This window comes from Bufo gargarizans, chromosome 11 (genome assembly GCF_014858855.1).
Source record: "Bufo gargarizans isolate SCDJY-AF-19 chromosome 11, ASM1485885v1, whole genome shotgun sequence".
In the NCBI taxonomy this organism is placed as follows: Eukaryota; Metazoa; Chordata; class Amphibia; order Anura; family Bufonidae; genus Bufo; species Bufo gargarizans.
The window spans coordinates 51,760,967-51,779,988 of record NC_058090.1 but is presented as its reverse complement, the minus strand read 5'-3'; the positions used below and the strand labels follow the sequence as shown (position 1 = coordinate 51,779,988).

The 19,022-nt window shown below is 43.0% G+C and overlaps 1 protein-coding gene across 5 annotated transcripts in view; it reads left to right on the top strand.

The window, feature by feature from the left end:
- Positions 1-7,777, top strand: part of LOC122921693 (protein only RNase P catalytic subunit) — a 109,393-nt gene extending 101,616 nt beyond the window's left edge. Inside the window, exons 8-9 of one of the 5 annotated variants that reach the window (XM_044271868.1) lie at positions 3,157-3,188; positions 6,841-7,777. The gene's annotated coding sequence lies outside the window, so the exon portion shown is untranslated. Of the gene's footprint in view, positions 1-3,156; positions 3,189-3,869; positions 4,086-6,603; positions 6,665-6,840 lie in introns of those variants that run through there. The other 4 variants (XM_044271864.1, XM_044271866.1, XM_044271867.1 and 1 more) reach the window with 4 other exon arrangements.
- The last annotated feature ends 11,245 nt before the right edge of the window (positions 7,778-19,022 follow it).

The window sequence follows — 19,022 nt, the reverse complement described above, 5'->3', positions numbered from 1 at the left end:
TGGCAGCCATGGTAAAGTGTAGTGGGGAGCAGCATACTTACCATCCGTGCGGCTCCCGGGGCGCTCCAGAGTGACGTCAGGGCGCCCCAAGCGCATGGATCACGTGATCGCATGTACACGTCATCCATGCGCCTGGGGCGCTCTGACGTCATTCTGGAGCGCCCCGGGAGCCGCACGGATGGTAAGTATGCCGCTCCCCCGCTCCCTACTACTACTATGGCAACCAGGACTTTAATAGCGTCATAGTAACACTGAATAGGTGCCATAGTAACACTGAAAGCATTTTGAAGACGGATCCGTCTTCAAATGCTTTCAGTACACTTGCGTTTTTCCGGATCCGGCGTGTAATTCCGGCAAGTGGAGTACACGCCGGATCCGGACAACGCAAGTGTGAAAGAGGCCTAAGTATAATAAAACAGAGGGAGACAAAGAGACTAGATAGTGTCCAACCTGAATGTAGAGGACGTCTGGTATGGTGGATGGCAGGTATCAGGTGAGCCGCAGCTTCTGAAATGAAATAGCCGCACTCAGCGAGGAACGCCGTGCGTCTGACGTCATCGCGCCGGTGCGCGTGACGTCACCTGATGTGTTGTGTCATTGCGCATGCGCCGTGGCTCAAATCGGGCGATTCAGGGTATGGGCACTCACTAATGTAATTAGTAAGGCGGCATCAGCAAAGGGAAAATCAGATATTTACGGTTCTCACCTATATGGTGAGCTAAAGAGGAACTAATTAAGAAAATTGTTCATTTGGCAAAAACTTTCATTTGGCACCAAGACAATTAAAGTAATAGGGAAGTGAATATGGATATATCTACGCAAAACTACTAAGAGGGCATATATACACTTGAAAATTATCAAAGATACTGTACTATACTATGTGGAAACACATACCACTTGTAGATGTGCTGTGGGGATCATTTTGTCTGTAAAGAGTGAGGGAAAAGAAAAATTGTTATTATCATTGAATGTCATATAGTGATATTGTTTAATACATAACTTCCACAGTAGTTCCACATCAATCAGGGTAGAATATTCAAGAACTATTCCTATATAGTATATAGAGAGTCATTGATCAAACAGACATCGTATTAGTATATTTACACAACACAAAAATCAAAGTCCCTGTTCAATCCGTATGGTGACAAAGTGTTCAATTCAAAAATCCAAAAGGATTCACGTTGTTTTAAACGTGCAATCCGATTGCCTCCTCTTCTTGCCACCGGTACATGTTCCAGTACTTGGTATTGAAGTTGGTTGATGTGATGTTTCGCGGAAATGAAATGGTACGGAATAGGAAGTTCGATTTTATGGCAACGGATGTCAGATTTATGTTTTGAGATACGGTCCCGAACATTCTGAGTGGTCTCACCTACATAAGCTAATCCGCACGGGCACTTAATAAGATAGACTACATAGGAAGAGTTACAGGTAAAAAAATCCCTAGCATGATATACCTTTCCTGAGTGTGGGTGTAGAATTCTGTTGCCTCTAATTACATTAGTGCATTGAGCGCAGCTGAGGCAGGGATATGTACCTGTTTTCTTGGGGGCTAAGGTGGTTTGTCTCAATTTTGGTCTGAGGGGACCTATGTCGGCACGTACCAGTTTATTTTTTAAATTGGCCGGTCTCTTGTAGCACATGCGGACGGGCTGTTGAAATTCAGTAACAGTGGGATATGATTGATGTAAAATGGGCCAGTATTTTTTAACTATTGACTGTATTTTTGGTGCGATCGGATGATCAATACCAAAGGAACCCGTGGCAAGGGTGGTGGTTTAGGTGTAATAAGGGAATTGGATTGGGCCAGGGTGAGTTCATGTTGAAGAAGTGTGGTTGGGTATCCTCTCTCTTGAAATTTTTGGGCCATCTCAGTCAGACGTTGATTTTTAAGTATAGGGTCTTTGACAATTCTTGCTACACGCTTAAACTGGGAGCGTGGAAGTGAATGTTTTGTGTTTTTAGGATGACAGCTGGAGTAATGAAGAAGTGTGTTACGGTCCGTTGGTTTTCTATATAAATCGGTTGTGAGTTTTCCCTCCTGTGTTTTAGTGACTACAGTGTCCAGAAAGCTGATAGACTGTGAATCGATGTGGGAAGTAAAGGTCAGATCAGGATCTTGTCTGTTAATATAGTCAAAAAAATCGGAAAATGATGATGCGTCCCCTTGCCAAATACAGAAAATGTCGTCTATATATCGATACCACGTATTTGCATATGTTTGAAAAAGTGGATGGGGATAGATGAAATCTTCTTCGAATTTAGCCATAAAGGTGTTCGCATAAGGTGGCGCTACATTTGCCCCCATAGCGGTACCCCGTTTCTGAAGGTAGTAATCGTCCCCAAACATAAAATAATTATTTTATAATATGTCACACAAAAATGTTGTGATTCAGGGGAGTGATTGGACGTGGCTAGAAGTGATGTAACCGCCTGGACTCCCCTATCATGAGAGATAGAGGTGTACAGGCTGTTAACATCGAGAGTAACTAAGAGAGACTCAGGGGTAACATTGGCCAAATTAGAAATGATTGACAGAAAATGGCTTGTATCTAGAAGGAAGGATCGAGTTTGTTTCACTTGAGGAGTGAGTATTTTTTCCAGGAAGATTGAAATTGGGGACAAAATGGAATCAGTTGAGGCTACAATCGGTCTGCCTGGAGGATTGGTAAGATTTTTATGTATTTTAGGCAATACATAGAAGACAGGAGTAACTGCGTTATCATTTGTGAGAAAAGTATCTCAAAACATAAATCTGACATCCGTTGCCATAAAATCGAACTTCCTATTCCGTACCATTTCATTTCCGCGAAACATCACATCAACCAACTTCAATACCAAGTACTGGAACATGTACCGGTGGCAAGAAGAGGAGGCAATCGGATTGCACGTTTAAAACAACGTGAATCCTTTTGGATTTTTGAATTGAACACTTTGTCACCATACGGATTGAACAGGGACTTTGATTTTTGTGTTGTGTAAATATACTAATACGATGTCTGTTTGATCAATGACTCTCTATATACTATATAGGAATAGTTCTTGAATATTCTACCCTGATTGATGTGGAACTACTGTGGAAGTTATGTATTAAACAATATCACTATATGACATTCAATGATAATAACAATTTTTCTTTTCCCTCACTCTTTACAGACAAAATGATCCCCACAGCACATCTACAAGTGGTATGTGTTTCCACATAGTATAGTACAGTATCTTTGATAATTTTCAAGTGTATATATGCCCTCTTAGTAGTTTTGCGTAGATATATCCATATTCACTTCCCTATTACTTTAATTGTCTTGGTGCCAAATGAAAGTTTTTGCCAAATGAACAATTTTCTTAATTAGTTCCTCTTTAGCTCACCATATAGGTGAGAACCGTAAATATCTGATTTTCCCTTTGCTGATGCCGCCTTACTAATTACATTATTGAGTGCCCATACCCTGAATCGCCCGATTTGAGCCACGGCGCATGCGCAATGACGCAAAACATCAGGTGACGTCACGCGCACCGGCGCGATGACGTCAGACGCACGGCGTTCCTCGCTGAGTGCGGCTATTTCATTTCAGAAGCTGCGGCTCACCTGATACCTGCCATCCACCATACCATACGTCCTCTACATTCAGGTTGGACACTATCTAGTCTCTTTGTCTCCCTCTGTTTTATTATACTTAGATGAATCACAGATACTTGGACGCTGCCTTTTCGTTTGTTTTGGCACCCATTAGACAATGCCCTTAGATTATGTTCTATTAATGTATATATTAAAACTAGCATGTGAATATCGATGCATCTAGGCATTTACACATAGATGCAGTGCTCGCCTATGAATATTTATATAGAGTCATAACTTTTTTCTACAGGTTCAAACTATGCACCAGGAGTCTTCTGACCTCTGTGTTACCCTGCTCCTGATCCCCTTTTCAATCTTCTTGGATATAAGATATTTAGAATACTATGATATATTTATGTACTTCATCTGTACTCCTAATTCGCCTTTTTTTCTCTATTTCTGCTATGTTGCTGTTCTGATACACACCCTAATATATGATGTAATATATGCTTTATGGAATTTGACAGCAATATCACTTTGTTATATATCTCTGTTGGCTGGGACCATGGGAGCTCACATAGGCTAGCTTTTTCCTATAGTGTGCAAGCACGGCCACTGCTGATGGATTGCAGGATGGTCATAACCGTAGAAACAAGCAGTATATAATGTGATGAATGAATCCAGCCAGCAAAGGAAGCAATATGGACAATCACAGTACATTAGCAAGTGCCTTGTATTTTGTTTCTCTACATAATATATGTTATTTGCTGTAGTGGCACAACCCCTTAAAAGTGGTTTTCTCATCTCAGACAATGGGGGCATATCACTAGGATATGCCCCTATTGTCTTATAGGTGCGGGTCCCACCGCTGGGACCCGCACCTACAGTACAGACCAAAAGTTTGGACACACCTTCTCATTCAAAGAGTTTTCTTTATTTTCATGACTATGAAAATTGTAGATTCACACTGAAGGCATCAAAACTATGAATTAACACATGTGGAATTATATACATAACAAAAAAGTGTGAAACAACTGAAAATATGTCATATTCTAGGTTCTTCAAAGTAGCCACCTTTTGCTTTGATTACTGCTTTGCACACTCTTGGCATTCTCTTGATGAGCTTCAAGAGGTAGTCACCTGAAATGGTCTTCCAACAGTCTTGAAGGAGTTCCCAGAGAAGCTTAGCACTTGTTGGCCCTTTTGCCTTCACTCTGCGGTCCAGCTCACCCCAAACCATCTTGATTGGGTTCAGGTCCGGTGACTGTGGAGGCCAGGTCATCTGGCGCAGCACCCCATCACTCTCCTTCATGGTCAAATAGCCCTTACACAGCCGGGAGGTGTGTTTGGGGTCATTGTCCTGTTGAAAAATAAATGATGGTCCAACTAAACGCAAACCGGATGGAATAGCATGCCGCTGCAAGATGCTGTGGTACCCATGCTGGTTCAGTATGCCTTCAATTTTGAATAAATCCTCAACAGTGTCACCAGCAAAGCACCCCCACACCATCACACCTTCTCCTCCATGCTTCACGGTGGGAACCAGGCATGTAGAGTCCATCCGTTCACCTTTTCTGCGTCGCACAAAGACACGGTGGTTGGAACCAAAGATCTCAAATTTGGACTCATCAGACCAAAGCACAGATTCCCACTGGTCTAATGTCCATTCCTTGTGTTCTTTAGCCCAAACAAGTCTCTTCTGCTTGTTGCCTGTCCTTAGCAGTGGTTTCCTAGCAGATATTCTACCATGAAGGCCTGATTCACACAGTCTCCTCTTAACAGTTGTTCTAGAGATGTGTCTGCTGCTAGAACTCTGTGTGGCATTGACCTGGTCTCTAATCTGAGCTGCTGTTAACCTGCGATTTCTGAGGCTGGTGACTCGGATGAACTTATCCTCCGCAGCAGAGGTGACTCTTGGTCTTCCTTTTCTGGGGCGGTCCGCATGTGAGCCAGTTTCTTTGTAGCGCTTGATGGTTTTTGTGACTGCACTTGGGGACTCTTTCAAAGTTTTCCCAATTTTTTCGGACTGACTGACCTTCATTTCTTAAAGTAATGATGGCCACTCGTTTTTCTTTACTAAGCTGTTTTTTTCTTGCCATAATACAAATTCTAACTGTCTATTCAGTAGGACTATCAGCTGTGTATCCACCTGACTTCTCCACAACGCAACTGATGGTCCCAACCCCATGTATAAGGCAAGAAATCCCACTTATTAAACCTGAAAGGGCACACCTGTGAAGTGAAAACCATTTCAGGTGACTACCTCTTGAAGCTCATCAAGAGAATGCCAAGAGTGTGCAAAGCAGTAATCAAAGCAAAAGGTGGCTACTTTGAAGAACCGAGAATATGACATATTTTCAGTTGTTTCACACTTTTTTGTTATGTATATAATTCCACATGTGTTAATTCATAGTTTTGATGCCTTCAGTGTGAATCTGCAATTTTCATAGTCATGAAAATAAAGAAAACTCTTTGAATGAGAAGGTGTGTCCAAACTTTTGGTCTGTACTGTATATCGAGAACGGAGCCCTGAAAGCGAAGGAGAGCGCACTGCGCACGTGCACCCGCTCTCTATTCATTTCTATGAGGCCGCCGAAAATAGCCGAGCGCTGGGGTCCTCCAGCCACAGTGCTCCCCGCGCCGTCCTCGATATAGGTGCTGGGACCTGCACCTATCGGACAATGGGGGCATATCCTAGCGATATGCCCCATTGTCTAAGATGGGATAACCCCTTTAAATCCTTAAGTTGATGATCTATCCAAGGTATAGGTCATCGGTTCTTAAATCCTGGAAAACCCCTTTAAGTTGCCCACCCTCTAATGGTAATGAACTGACTATGCTGAATTGCCCCTGTTTATATGGCAAAACTGACAACAAAACAGAAGTGTTAGCCTCTTGTGAGTGCTGTAGTGGGCACTGTGACAATTTGAACATATTTCAAGGTTTTTATGTGGATAGTCACATAAAAACATTAAAGATCTTAATATATTTATAATAAAATTATAATTTTAATAATGTTTCTCTTTCTAATAATATTTTACCAGATACATTTCCCTGTAAGGCTACTTTCACACTGGCGGCAGAGGAATCCGGAACTGTCTGCCGTATCCGGCAAAACGTATGCCGACTGATTGCATTTTAAGACTGATCAGGATCCTGATCCGTTTTACAAATGCATTGCAAGAATGGATCCGTTTTTTTTTTCTTCACATTTTTACCGGTCTGCGCAAGTATATTTATTTTACTCACTCAGCGCTGATATATTCTGCATCGCTTTATAGACATCATCACTCTCTGTCCCTAATGGGGCTCACAATCTGAGTTCCCTATCAGTATGTCTTTGGATTGTGGGAGGAAACTGGAGAACCCGGAGGAGATCCACGCAAACACTGGGAGAACTTGCAAACTCCATGCAGATGTTGTCTGCGGTTAAACCTAGGACCCCAGCACTGCGGCGGTTAGCACTAAAAATCATAAAATATGTTGAAATTATTTGTACAATTCATCTGCAAATGTTTGTTATGCTGTTTAATATTGATTTTCAGTTGTTGTTTTTTTTTACTCCTGGCCTTTTCGGAGCAATAACTCTTTTTTTTCCCCATTCTTATAGCCATATGAGGGCTTGTTTATTGCAGGAAAAGTTGCACTTTTAAAAAGGCACCATTAAGGCTAGTTTCACACTTGCGGCAGGACGGATCCGGCAGGCTGGTCTCCCTTTCGGATCCGTCCTTCCGCTGTTTCGCCGTATCGCCGGACCGCTGCTCCGTCCCCATTGACTATAATGGGGACGGGGGCGGACCTCTAGCGCAGCACGGCGGTTCACGGCGTCATGCAGGACTTTTTATTCCGGCGGCTTTCGCCGTGCTGCGCCGGAGCTCCGCCCCCGTCCCCATTATAGTCAATAGGGACGGAGCGGCGAAACAGCGGAAGGACGGATCCGACAGGGAGACCAGCCTGCCGGATCTGTCCTGCCGCAAGTGTCAAACTAGCCTAACGGTTACATACAATGAAGTGTTGAAACTTGAAAAACTTCTAAAAGGGGTGGAACTGGGAAAAACGCATTACCGCCACAGTTTTATGGATTTTGTTTTTACAGTGTTCCCTATGCGATAAAACTGACATATGTCTGTCATTCTCTGGGTCAGTACGATTACAGCAATACCATATGTGTAGTTTTTCTTTTGTTTTAGTACATAAAAATAAAAACTTTTGAAAATATGTATTCTTTCTTTGCATCGCCATATTCTGACATGTATGGTGCATGTCCTCAAGGGGTTAAAAGGAGTCTTTCAGCAGTTTAGTTTTGACCATGCTAAGTGGCTAACAGCTCTAAGTAGGGGCTGGGGAACGCAAGACAAACATACCCTTTATGGGGCCTTTATCATCTGATAAAGCACGAGCGAAACCCAGGTCGGGCAGAATCCTGAGGATGTTTTATCATTGATGTGCCTTTTATCCATGGATGTTTGTGAGTATAAATAAATCCTTTTAACAGCAAACTGGTCGATGGTGCCTCACTACTGGTGCGACCTTCTGGTATTTCACAGAGCCATCCATAGAAAGAGGACTGTGGATCGTGCGGAGATCGCCATCTTCCTGTGTCTACTATATACCTTTGAAACGAACAAGGGAGGGACCTTTTTCTAAAGGGCGGAGAAAGCAGCACGGTCCCACATAACTTTTTTTGTGAATTTGAAGGTTTTATTCTGTCAAGTGCCCAGGAGGCGGAGCTTCACTTTGAAGTGCATCCCATCTGCTTTGAGGAACAGCTGTACTGGTCTCCTGATTGGATGCTGCAGCCACCACTCAGAGTGGAGGGGAGGGACTTGAAGCAGCTGAAAAAAAGAGAGCACTCATAGAGAAGCTCAACCTTCTGGGAACTTACCGAAGCAGAATCTGGCAGAATAAAAGTTCATATTAACACTACTCCCTGATAATAAGAGCTCCCAAAAAGTTTTTTTTTTTCTCCAACTGTCACAACCCCCTGGTCAATACTGCTGACAGACCCAACAGTTTGAGAAGCACTGAAGAAGGCGTGAGTTATTTAAATCACGTTTTTATGTTGAAACATTTTTTTAGGGTGATTTTTGTTTTAATTTTCCATATCACTATATATATATATATATATATATATATATATATATATAAAATGAAAAAAGAAAAACCACAGGCGGCACCACCCTTCAGATATATGGGTGCAAAATCCAAGGACGGCAGCAGGTGCTTACCCAGTAATGAAGGTACAAAAATTGGACTGCACTCCAAACAATTCCTGAAAAAAATCTGTGTTTATTCACCCATCTGCTTTGCCATAGATGGGTGAATAAACACAGATTTTTTTCACGAATTGTTTGGAGTGCAGTCCAATTTTTGTACATATATATATATATATATATATATATATATAATTTTATTTTATTTTTTATTGTACAGCTTTCACATTGGCGACTATGATGATATTTTAAGACTTCCTACTCCCTACAGGTAACTTTTTGGTAGCCATCACATTATCATCACAGGTAGGATTACAATGACATATCACCTCTGTATACATAACACAGGATCCACCATTAACCACTTCAACCCCCCTAGCTAAAACCCCTTCATGACCAGAGCACTTTTTACACTTCGGCACTACACTACTTTCACCGTTTATTGCTCGGTCATGCAACTTACCACCCAAATGAATTTTACCTCCTTTTTTTCTCACTAATAGAGCTTTCATTTGGTGGTATTTCATTGCTGCTGACATTTTTACTTTTTTTGTTATTAATCGAAATTTAACGATTTTTTTGCAAAAAAATGACATTTTTCACTTTCAGCTGTAAAATTTTGCAAAAAAAAACGACATCCATATATAAATTTTTCGCTAAATTTATTGTTCTACATGTCTTTGATAAAAAAAAAATGTTTGGGCAAAAAAAAAAAATGGTTTGGGTAAAAGTTATAGCGTTTACAAACTATGGTACAAAAATGTGAATTTCCGCTTTTTGAAGCAGCTCTGACTTTCTGAGCACCTGTCATGTTTCCTGAGGTTCTACAATGCCCAAACAGTAGAAAACCCCCACAAATGACCCCATTTCGGAAAGTAGACACCCTAAGGTATTCGCTGATGGGCATAGTGAGTTCATAGAACTTTTTATTTTTTGTCACAAGTTAGCGGAAAATGATGATTTATTATTATTTTTTTCTTACAAAGTCTCATATTCCACTAACTTGCGACAAAAAATAAAAAATTCTAGGAACTCGCCATGCCCCTCACGGAATACCTTGGGGTGTCTTCTTTCCAAAATGGGGTCACTTGTGGGGTAGTTATACTGCCCTGGCAATTTAGGGGCCCAAATGTGTGAGAAGAACTTTGCAATCAAAATGTGTAAAAAATGGCCTGCGAAATCCAAAAGGTGCACTTTGGAATATGTGCCCCTTTGCCCACCTTGGCTGCAAAAAAGTGTGACACATCTGGTATCGCCATACTCAGGAGAAGTTGGGGAATGTGTTTTGGGGTGTCATTTTACATATACCCATGCTGGGTGAGAGAAATATCTTGGCAAAAGACAACTTTTCCAATTTTTTTATACAAAGTTGGCATTTGACCAAGATATTTTTCTCACCCAGCATGGGTATATGTAAAATGACACCCCAAAACACATTCCCCAACTTCTCCTGAGTACGGCGATACCAGATGTGTCACACTTTTTTGCAGCCTAGATGGTGCCCAAATTCCTTTTAGGAGGGCATTTTTTGACATTTGGATCCCAGACTTCTTCTCACGCTTTAGGGCCCCTAAAAAGCCAGGGCAGTATAAATACCCCACATGTGACCCCACTTTGGAAAGAAGACACCCCAAGGTATTCAATGAGGGGCCTGGCGAGTTCATAGAATTTTTTTTTCTTGCATAAGTTAGCGGAAATTGATTTTATTTTTTTTTCCTCACAAAGTCTCACTTTCCGCTAACTTAGGACAAAAATTTCAATCTTTCATGGACTCAATATGCCCCTCAGCAAATACCTTGGGGTGTCTTCTTTCCAAAATGAGGTCAGTTGTGGGGTGTTTGTACTGCCCTGGCATTTGAGGGTCTCCGCAATCATTACATGTATGGCCAGCATTAGGAGTTTCTGATTCTCCTTATATTGAGCATACAGGTAATGAGATGTTTTTTTCCGTTCAGCCTCTGGGCTGAAAGAAAAAAATGAACGGCACAGATTTCTTCATTCGCATCGATCAATGTGGATGGAAAAATCTCTGCCAAAAAAAAAAAAGGAGGGGAAAGGCGTCTGCCAGGACATAGGAGCTCCGCCCAACATCCATACCCACTTAGCTCGTATGCCCTGGCAAACCAGATTTCTCCATTCACATCAATCGATGTGGATGAATAAATCATTGCCGGGATTTTTTTTTTTTATATACAAAGTGTTTGCCAAAGCATAGGAACGCCGCCTCCTCCTCAGCTCGTATGCCTCGGCAAACGTATCTGTTACTGCAGAGTAGAAATCTCGTCTTGCAGCGCCGCATACACCGACTTGCGTGTAATCTGACAGCAGCGCAATGCTCCTGTCAAAATGCACATCAGTGCTGCAGCTAGTCGATCGGTTGGTCCACCTGGAAGGTAAAAAAAAAAAAACAGGCCGCAACGCAATAATTTTATTAACTTTGGAACAGAACATATTAATTTTAACTTTTTGAACTAAACATTAACCTTTTTGCTTACTGGTGTTTTTTTTTTTTTTTTTAACCTTTATAGAACAAACCTCTCCTTCCCCATGGGTCAATGTGCAAAGCGCAAATCGCCCAAAGATGTGGCGAAGTGCGTTATGCACTTTGTCCCATGTGAAAGGAGACGTTTGCAGCAGCAGTGAGTGAATGGGCCCTAATAGCCCTGTGTGCCTGTCCTGGTGAGATGATCCCTATGCTAATAGTGTACCTGTGAGTGGTACTTCCGGAAACACTCTCCAAAGCATAGGGCAGGGTAGTCAGGACAGAAATAGCGGGTGTCACGCCTTATTCCACTCCTGCTACAGACACAACATTTTTTTCGGGGTGGCGGTTGGTTTGAGGTACCAGCAACGACACTGGGGAAATGTCGCTCATGTAGACGGCTAACTACACTGGTGGATGGGGCCACGGAACCTCCTGGGTACAGGAGGTTCGCGATGATCTCTACCTGAAATTTGAGGAAGGATCCAGTTCTCCCAGCCTTACTGTAGAGAACAAAACTATTATACAGAGCCAATTGAATTAAATATACAGACACCTTCTTATACCAGCGTCTGGTTCTGCGGGACACTAAATACGGAGCCAACATCTGGTCATTGAAGTCCACCCCTCCCATGTGAAGGTTATAGTCGTGGACTGAGAGGGGCTTTTCAATGACACGGGTTGCTCGCTCAATTTGGATTGTCGTGTCTGCGTGAATGGAGGAGAGCATGTAAACGTCACGCTTGTCTCTCCATTTCACCGCGAGCAGTTCTTCGTTACACAATGCGGCCCTCTGCCCACTTGCAAGACGGGTGGTAACGAGCCATTCGGGGAAGCCCACGCGACTAGTTCGCGCGGTGCCACAGGCGCCAATCCGTTCTAGAAACAAATGCCTAAAGAGGGCCACACTTGTGTAGAAATTGTCCACATAAAGATGGTACCCCTTGCCAAATAAGGGTGATACCAAGTCCCAGACTGTCTTCCCACTGCTCCCCAGGTAGTCAGGGCAACCGACCGGCTCCAGGGTCTGATCTTTTCCCTCATAGATCCGAAATTTGTGGGTATAGCCTGTGGCCCTTTCACAGAGCTTATACAATTTGACCCCATACCGGGCGCGCTTGCTTGGGATGTATTGTTTGAAGCCAAGGCGCCCGGTAAAATGTATAAGGGACTCGTCTACGCAGATGTTTTGCTCAGGGGTATACAAATCTGCAAATTTCTAGTTGAAATGGTCTATGAGGGGCCGAATTTTGTGGAGCCGGTCAAAAGCAGGGTGGCCTCTGGGACGGGAGGTGGTGTTGTCGCTAAAGTGCAGGAAACGCAGGATGGTCTCAAATCGTGTCCTGGACATAGCAGCAGAGAACATGGGCATGTGATGAATTGGGTTCGTGGACCAATATGACCGCAATTCATGCTTTTTAGTTAGACCCATGTTGAGGAGAAGGCCCAGAAAAATTTTAAATTCGGAAACTTGGACTGGTTTCCACCGGAAAGACTGGGCATAAGAGCTTCCCGGGTTAGCGGATATAAATTGTGTGGCATACCGATTTATTTCGGCCACGACTAAGTCCAAGAGCTCCGCAGTCAAGAACAGCTCAAAAAATCCCAGGGCCGAACCGATCTGAGCTGTCTCAACCCGAACTCCAGACTGGGCGGTGAAAGGGGGAACTACAGGTGCGGCTGAAGTTGGGGACTGCCAATCAGGGTTTGCCAGCACCTCAGGGATTCTAGGGGCTCTACGGGCACGTCTTTGCGGTGGCTGCGACTGGGTCACTACTGCTCGTGCCACCGTACCAGCTTCAACTGCCCTTCTGGTGCTCGCTACTTCACCAGGTTGTACGGCAGTGCTGGTACTAGGTCCAGGAAGGGCTGCGCTGCTGGTGTATGCCTCACCACGTAATCCGACAGCGCCAGCCCCACTCTGCTGCTCTTGAAGCGGATCCTGCGCAACCTGCGGTCTAGCGACACGGGGCCGGGTACGCCTGGCTGCTATCAGGGACCTCAGCCTCCTCGTCCGAACTTTGGGTCAGAGAGCCACTGCTTTCTACAGGTTCGTATTCTGACCCGCTGGATTCATCAGATGAGGGTTCCCACTCCTCATCCGACTGGGTCAGAAGCCTGTAGGCCTCTTCAGAAGAATACCCCCTGTTTGACATTTGGGCAACTAAATTTAGGGGTATTCCCTGAGACTACCCAAGAAAAAAAGCAAGCCTGTCTTACAAAGGGGAGGCTAGCGAAGTACCGGAGGCCGCTGCGGTTGATAAAAAATATCAAAACTGATTTTTTTATCGCCGCAGCGCGTGTAAAGTGAATGTGCAGTGATCAAAAAAATAATAATTTTTTTGTCACTGCGGTGGGGCGGGCTTGGGTGAACGCACGTGTGGGCGACCGATCAGGCCTGATCGGGCAAACACTGCGTTTTGGGTGGAGGGTGAACTAAAGTGACACTAATACTATTATAGATCTGACCGTGATCAGTTTTTATCACTTACAGATACTATAAAAGTACAAATGCTGATTAGCGATACGCTAATCAGCGAATAAGTGACTGCGGTAGGCTGGGCGCTAACTGATCCCTAAACTACCTAACCAAGGGGCCTAAACTATCCTAAAACCTATCAGTCAATACCAGTGAAAAAAAAAAAAAGTGTCAGTTTGCACTGATCACTTTTTTCCTTTTTACTAGTGATTGACAGGGGCAAGAAGGGGTGATCAAAGGGTTAATTGGGGTGCTGGGAGGTGATCTGGGGACTAAGTGTGGTGTTGGTGGGTACTCACAGTGATGTCTGCTCCTCTGCTGGAACCAACCGACCAAAAGAAGGAGCAGAGGAGCACAGCAGCCATATAACACATCATATTTACTAATCTGGCTGCTGATTCATTTTTTTTGAAAATCAGCAACCTGCCAGCCACGATCATTGGCTGGCAGGTTGATGACGAACTTGTCTTTTAAATTTTGTCTTTTAAGGACATGAAAAATTAAAAAAGAATCATCAATTTTTTTTTAAAAAAAGTGAGTTATTTTTATAAAGGCATTCGTACAGATAGAATAGCTGTCTGCTGCATAATTTTAAGTTGGGCAGCTATGTTCCCTGTATTAAGACATGGTGCAAATTTTTTTAGTAGAGTTGTGAGCTAACAGACAAAAAGGATCATACATTGGATCATATAGGTCACCAGTGACATACAAGAAATTTGCCGGATTTGTATGTCGCACGTCAGATGGTAGCAAAAACTGGTTGAAATAACAGTTTTGTAAAAAAATAATATGACTCATAAGTGAAGGACCTTGCCCTGGTAAAGTTAGTAGGTTCTTAGTAAACTAGTCAAATTACAGATATTTTGCACATTTTCACTTGTATAGTGGCGCCCGTTTGCCGTAAGAGGCACTTCCACTTCTCTATCTTGTAGCTATGGGAATAGTTCAGAGAAGTAAAATGGTCATTTAGAAACTGAAATGTGAACCTGTGCTGCTCTGTGTGTATGGTTCTTTTTTCTCTCAACACTACGCTACCTGCACATGTTTTGTATTTGTATGCAAAAAAAAAACGCACATACCGGTAAATCTGCAGAATTTATTGCAGTTTTGTGGGGTTTTTATGTGATTTTTGTGTGGATTTTCACTTTTAATTCCATTTTAACAATCCTATTTAAGCCTTTGTGGCAAACCACTATACATAAGGTTCTGAATCGTACAAACAATTACCATGCCCCTGACTTAAAAATAGTAGCCTTTAGAATATAATCAGAAATTTGGAAAAAAGTAAAAAAAAAAACATAAAACACACATGTTGTGGTCATGTTAGAAAACTATGATGTGAGACCATTTTAATGCAAACATAAATGTAACATAGCAGTTCTGTAGACAAGGGTGTAGCTATAGGGGTGTAGAGGTAGCAATCGCGAGGGGGCCCAAAGATCCTTGCGCCGCCTAAGAAGACACTGGTATTATAGAAAGTGCATGCTGGGAGGGCTCTGTCATAGATTTTGCACAGGGGTCAAGAATCTACAAGTTACAGATCTGGCTGGAGGGAAGGGGTTAGGTCAAGAATTTTGCATGGAGAAGGAAGGCTATGTGCTCCCCTGCCATTTACCACAATGCACTGTGGGAAGGGGCCCAAGGTGAACGCTTGCACCAGGGCCCATGAGCCGTTAGCTACACCCCTGTCTGTAGGCCTACTGAACCAATATCGTTTTGAAAAAAAATGATGATGACACTTTAAATTCCTTGCAGGGGTACACAATAGTAGAGGACAATGGTATGGCCATTTTTTCATGGAGAGACATCCCTTCAAAGAAACAAATTATCCTCCTTTAGGAAAAATACATGGAATCCTTTGGATGACATAAAGCTTTTTTGTTGACAGTTTTATAAGTCGGGGCTATACATTAGGCACATGTGAACAGAGGCTCAGGGTATATGCACTCAGCAGTATAGTTTATGAGGATCTTTCTGCGGTTTTCACTATGCACCAAAATCTGCGTGTGTTACTTGTGGACTTGCCCCAGATCCAGGGCCGTCTTTACCAAGGGGCAAAAGGGGGAGCTGCCCTGGGCCCAGTTGCTCCTGGGGGGCCCAAGGCAGCTGCCTCTTGAGCCCTGCTAGCCGCTGCTCCGGGTGTCAGGCTGTCAGCTTCACAGGGGGTGAGTCCCGGCATCGTACTGTGTTAGAGCTGTTAATGTGATCTAGGACCTTAATGACATCATCACCATGTGACCAGTAACCTAGCAATATTACTGGTCACATGGCTATGAGGTCATCACAGGTCCTAGCAGGAGTATTGCAGGTGAATTTTGCCTTAACTGTGGAGCTTTTTTTTTGTGAAGATTATATCAGAAAAAGGCGACAGGGGCTGTTATGCTAATATACTGTAAACTACTGTATAGTGGGGTGCTGTATACTGTGTGGGGCCTGTATACTGTGTGGGGCGGTATACTGTGTGGTGGGCTGTATACTGTGTGGTGGGCTGTATACTGTGTGGGGCCTGTATACTGTGGGGGGGGGGCTGTATACTGTGTGGGATGCTGTATACTGTGGGATGCTGTATACTGTGTGGGGCTGTATACTGTGTGGTGGGCTGTATACTGTGTGGGGCCTGTATACTGGGGGGGGGCTGTATACAGTGTGGGGGCCTTTATACTGGGTGGGGGGGCTGTATAGTGTGTAGGGGGCCTGTATAGTGTGGGGGCCTGTATACTGTATACTGTGGGTGCTGTATATTGTGGAGTGCTATACTGCTGTACTGTATACTGTGGGGGGCTGTATACTGTGGGTGGTGTTTAGTGTGGAGTGCTATACTGCTGTACTGTATAGTGTGGGGTGCTGTATCATGTATAGTTTGGGGTGCTGTATACGGTGAGGTGCTATACTGCTCTACTGTATACTGTGGGGTGCTGTATACTGTGGGCTGCTATACTATATACTGTGGGGTACTGTATAGTGTGGGGTGCTGTATACTATAGGGTGCTATACTGCATACTGTGGGTTGCTATATACTATAGGGTGCTATACTGCATACTGTGGGGTGCTGGGGTGCACTGTAACACTAGGGTGAGCTGAGCCCTAGTCTCCTTCCTGCAGAGCGGTGCCACTTCCAGCCTGAGCCCAGCTGCCCAGAGCACTGATCCTGAGCCGCTGGAGTCTTTAAAACTGGAAGTATTTATATCACTGTACTCTACAAGATGTGTGGATTTTTGTGATGTATGTGTGTGTTGTGGTGGAGGGCGTGATTGCCTGCTAAGGTGTGGGAAGGCGGGATCCAGGGGGCCCAAGTAAATTTTTGCCCAGGGTCCAATCAATATTAAAAGACGGCCCTGCCCAGATCTCATCCTTTACGTTACAAAGGAAAATGTGCACAATTGGATTTCAAAATCCACACTGCAGGTCAGTTTCCACGCCTAAAAAATTTACACGCCGTGTACACAAGATTTAAAAAATCTCAAATACTTACCTGAGATTATGTTACCCTGTGGATTTTTGCCACCGTGTGCATATGACCTGACTGTGGTGTCACACGCAACTGTTTGTGGCCGTTTTTGAGCCAAAGCCAGAAGTGGATCCTGCATCCAGAAGTCCTTCATATTTCTCTTTATTTCACAACACACTCCTCCATTTGGCTCTAAAACGGCATAAAAATAATGCACCCTAAAAGCAAGTACATTTTCATTGTTCAAGGATTGGGGATATTTTTTTTTCTTAGTTTTCACATTGTAAAATCATTATTTAGAACAGTGACCTTGGTTTCATCAGTAAAAAAAAACTTTGCATTCTCTGGTTCGTGAAGCGGTAATTACTTTTTTTGGGTCTATTTTTGTAGTAAGACTTTGCCTTTTGTTGTGGTTTCTGAAAAATTAAAAGATAATTAAAAATAATAATTAACTTTTCCCCTAACTAGTAGGAAATAACCTATCAATGCGTATCATGCCACACTAGTCATTTCTAATGCTCTGCACTTTCCTGTAAATTGTTCTTGGCCTGCCTGTTCTACTACTGATAACATCCTGTCGTTATGAAGAACAAGCTACAGAACATTCTGATCCTGAGGCGTTCTCATCAGCTTTAATAGAAGGGAACAAGAGGGATTACATAATGTTCCAAGGCGCAAAGTGAATTCGATCCGATACTTCAGGACTAATCGAGCTTTAAAAACGAGGGTTATAAAACAACATAAATCCCATAATAATCATGCATTAAATTGAAACTGGCAACGAGATCATGCTGCCCTAACCATGTTCTCCAGATCCTAGTACACTGTGTTGTACTCTAAAGCACTGACTCATGGCAAGTGTTATGTGCCAGTCTTGTGAGAAATGGCCTTTGGTGAGCTCCCCTCAGTCTTAAAGGCATTGTCTCACTTGAGCAAATTGCATTTATCATGACATAAAGTTACTACAAGGCACTTACTTAATGTATTGTGATTGTCCATATTGCATCCTTTGCTGGATTGATTAGTTTTTCCATCACATTATACACTGCTCATATCCAGAGATTATGACCACCCTGCAATCCAGCAGTAGTGGTCGTGCTTGTGCTTTTTCCTATAGTGTTCAAGCACGACCACTGCTGCTAGATTGCAGGGTAGTGTAACCCCTGGATACAAGCAGTGTATAATGTGAAAAACAAATCAAGCCAATAAAGGAAACAATGTGAACAATCACAATACATTAGTATTGCGCCTTGTATCAACTTTTTCTACATGATAAATGCCATTTGCTGAAGTGAGACAACCCCTTTAACCACCCCCCAAGCCTAATATGACTGACATATTATTATAGAAATATGGAGAGACTGTCAGAATGTTTATACTGCACTGATGAACAGTTTTCTGTTTATTAAAACAAGCAAGGATCTGTAATGGAGGAGATTCAAACTTATTTCCATAAATCAAAATTATTATTTTTATTATTCTTTATTTAAGAAAATTTGAAAAAACAGGTACCAATGTATCATCATCATAATAAACCATGTCGATTACATATATGTGTGGAGCGCAACCGTTGGCAAATCAAAGACAATGCAATATCAGTCTACAAGGCGAAGGCCCGACTGTGCTGATCAGTGCAACAAAGTAGAATACTACCACGGTCATCAAAAATAGGAAGTCCTAAGGTTGTTCTTGTATGAAAAGACACAAGCTATATGCGATCTTTTATGATTCCAGTGCAACACATATCATGAACAAAGGGGGAAATGGAATGTCATTAAGAGGGGGATGGACTGTAACATGAGGGGAAAATTAGGGAAGGTTGAGTAGATAAATACGAAAGT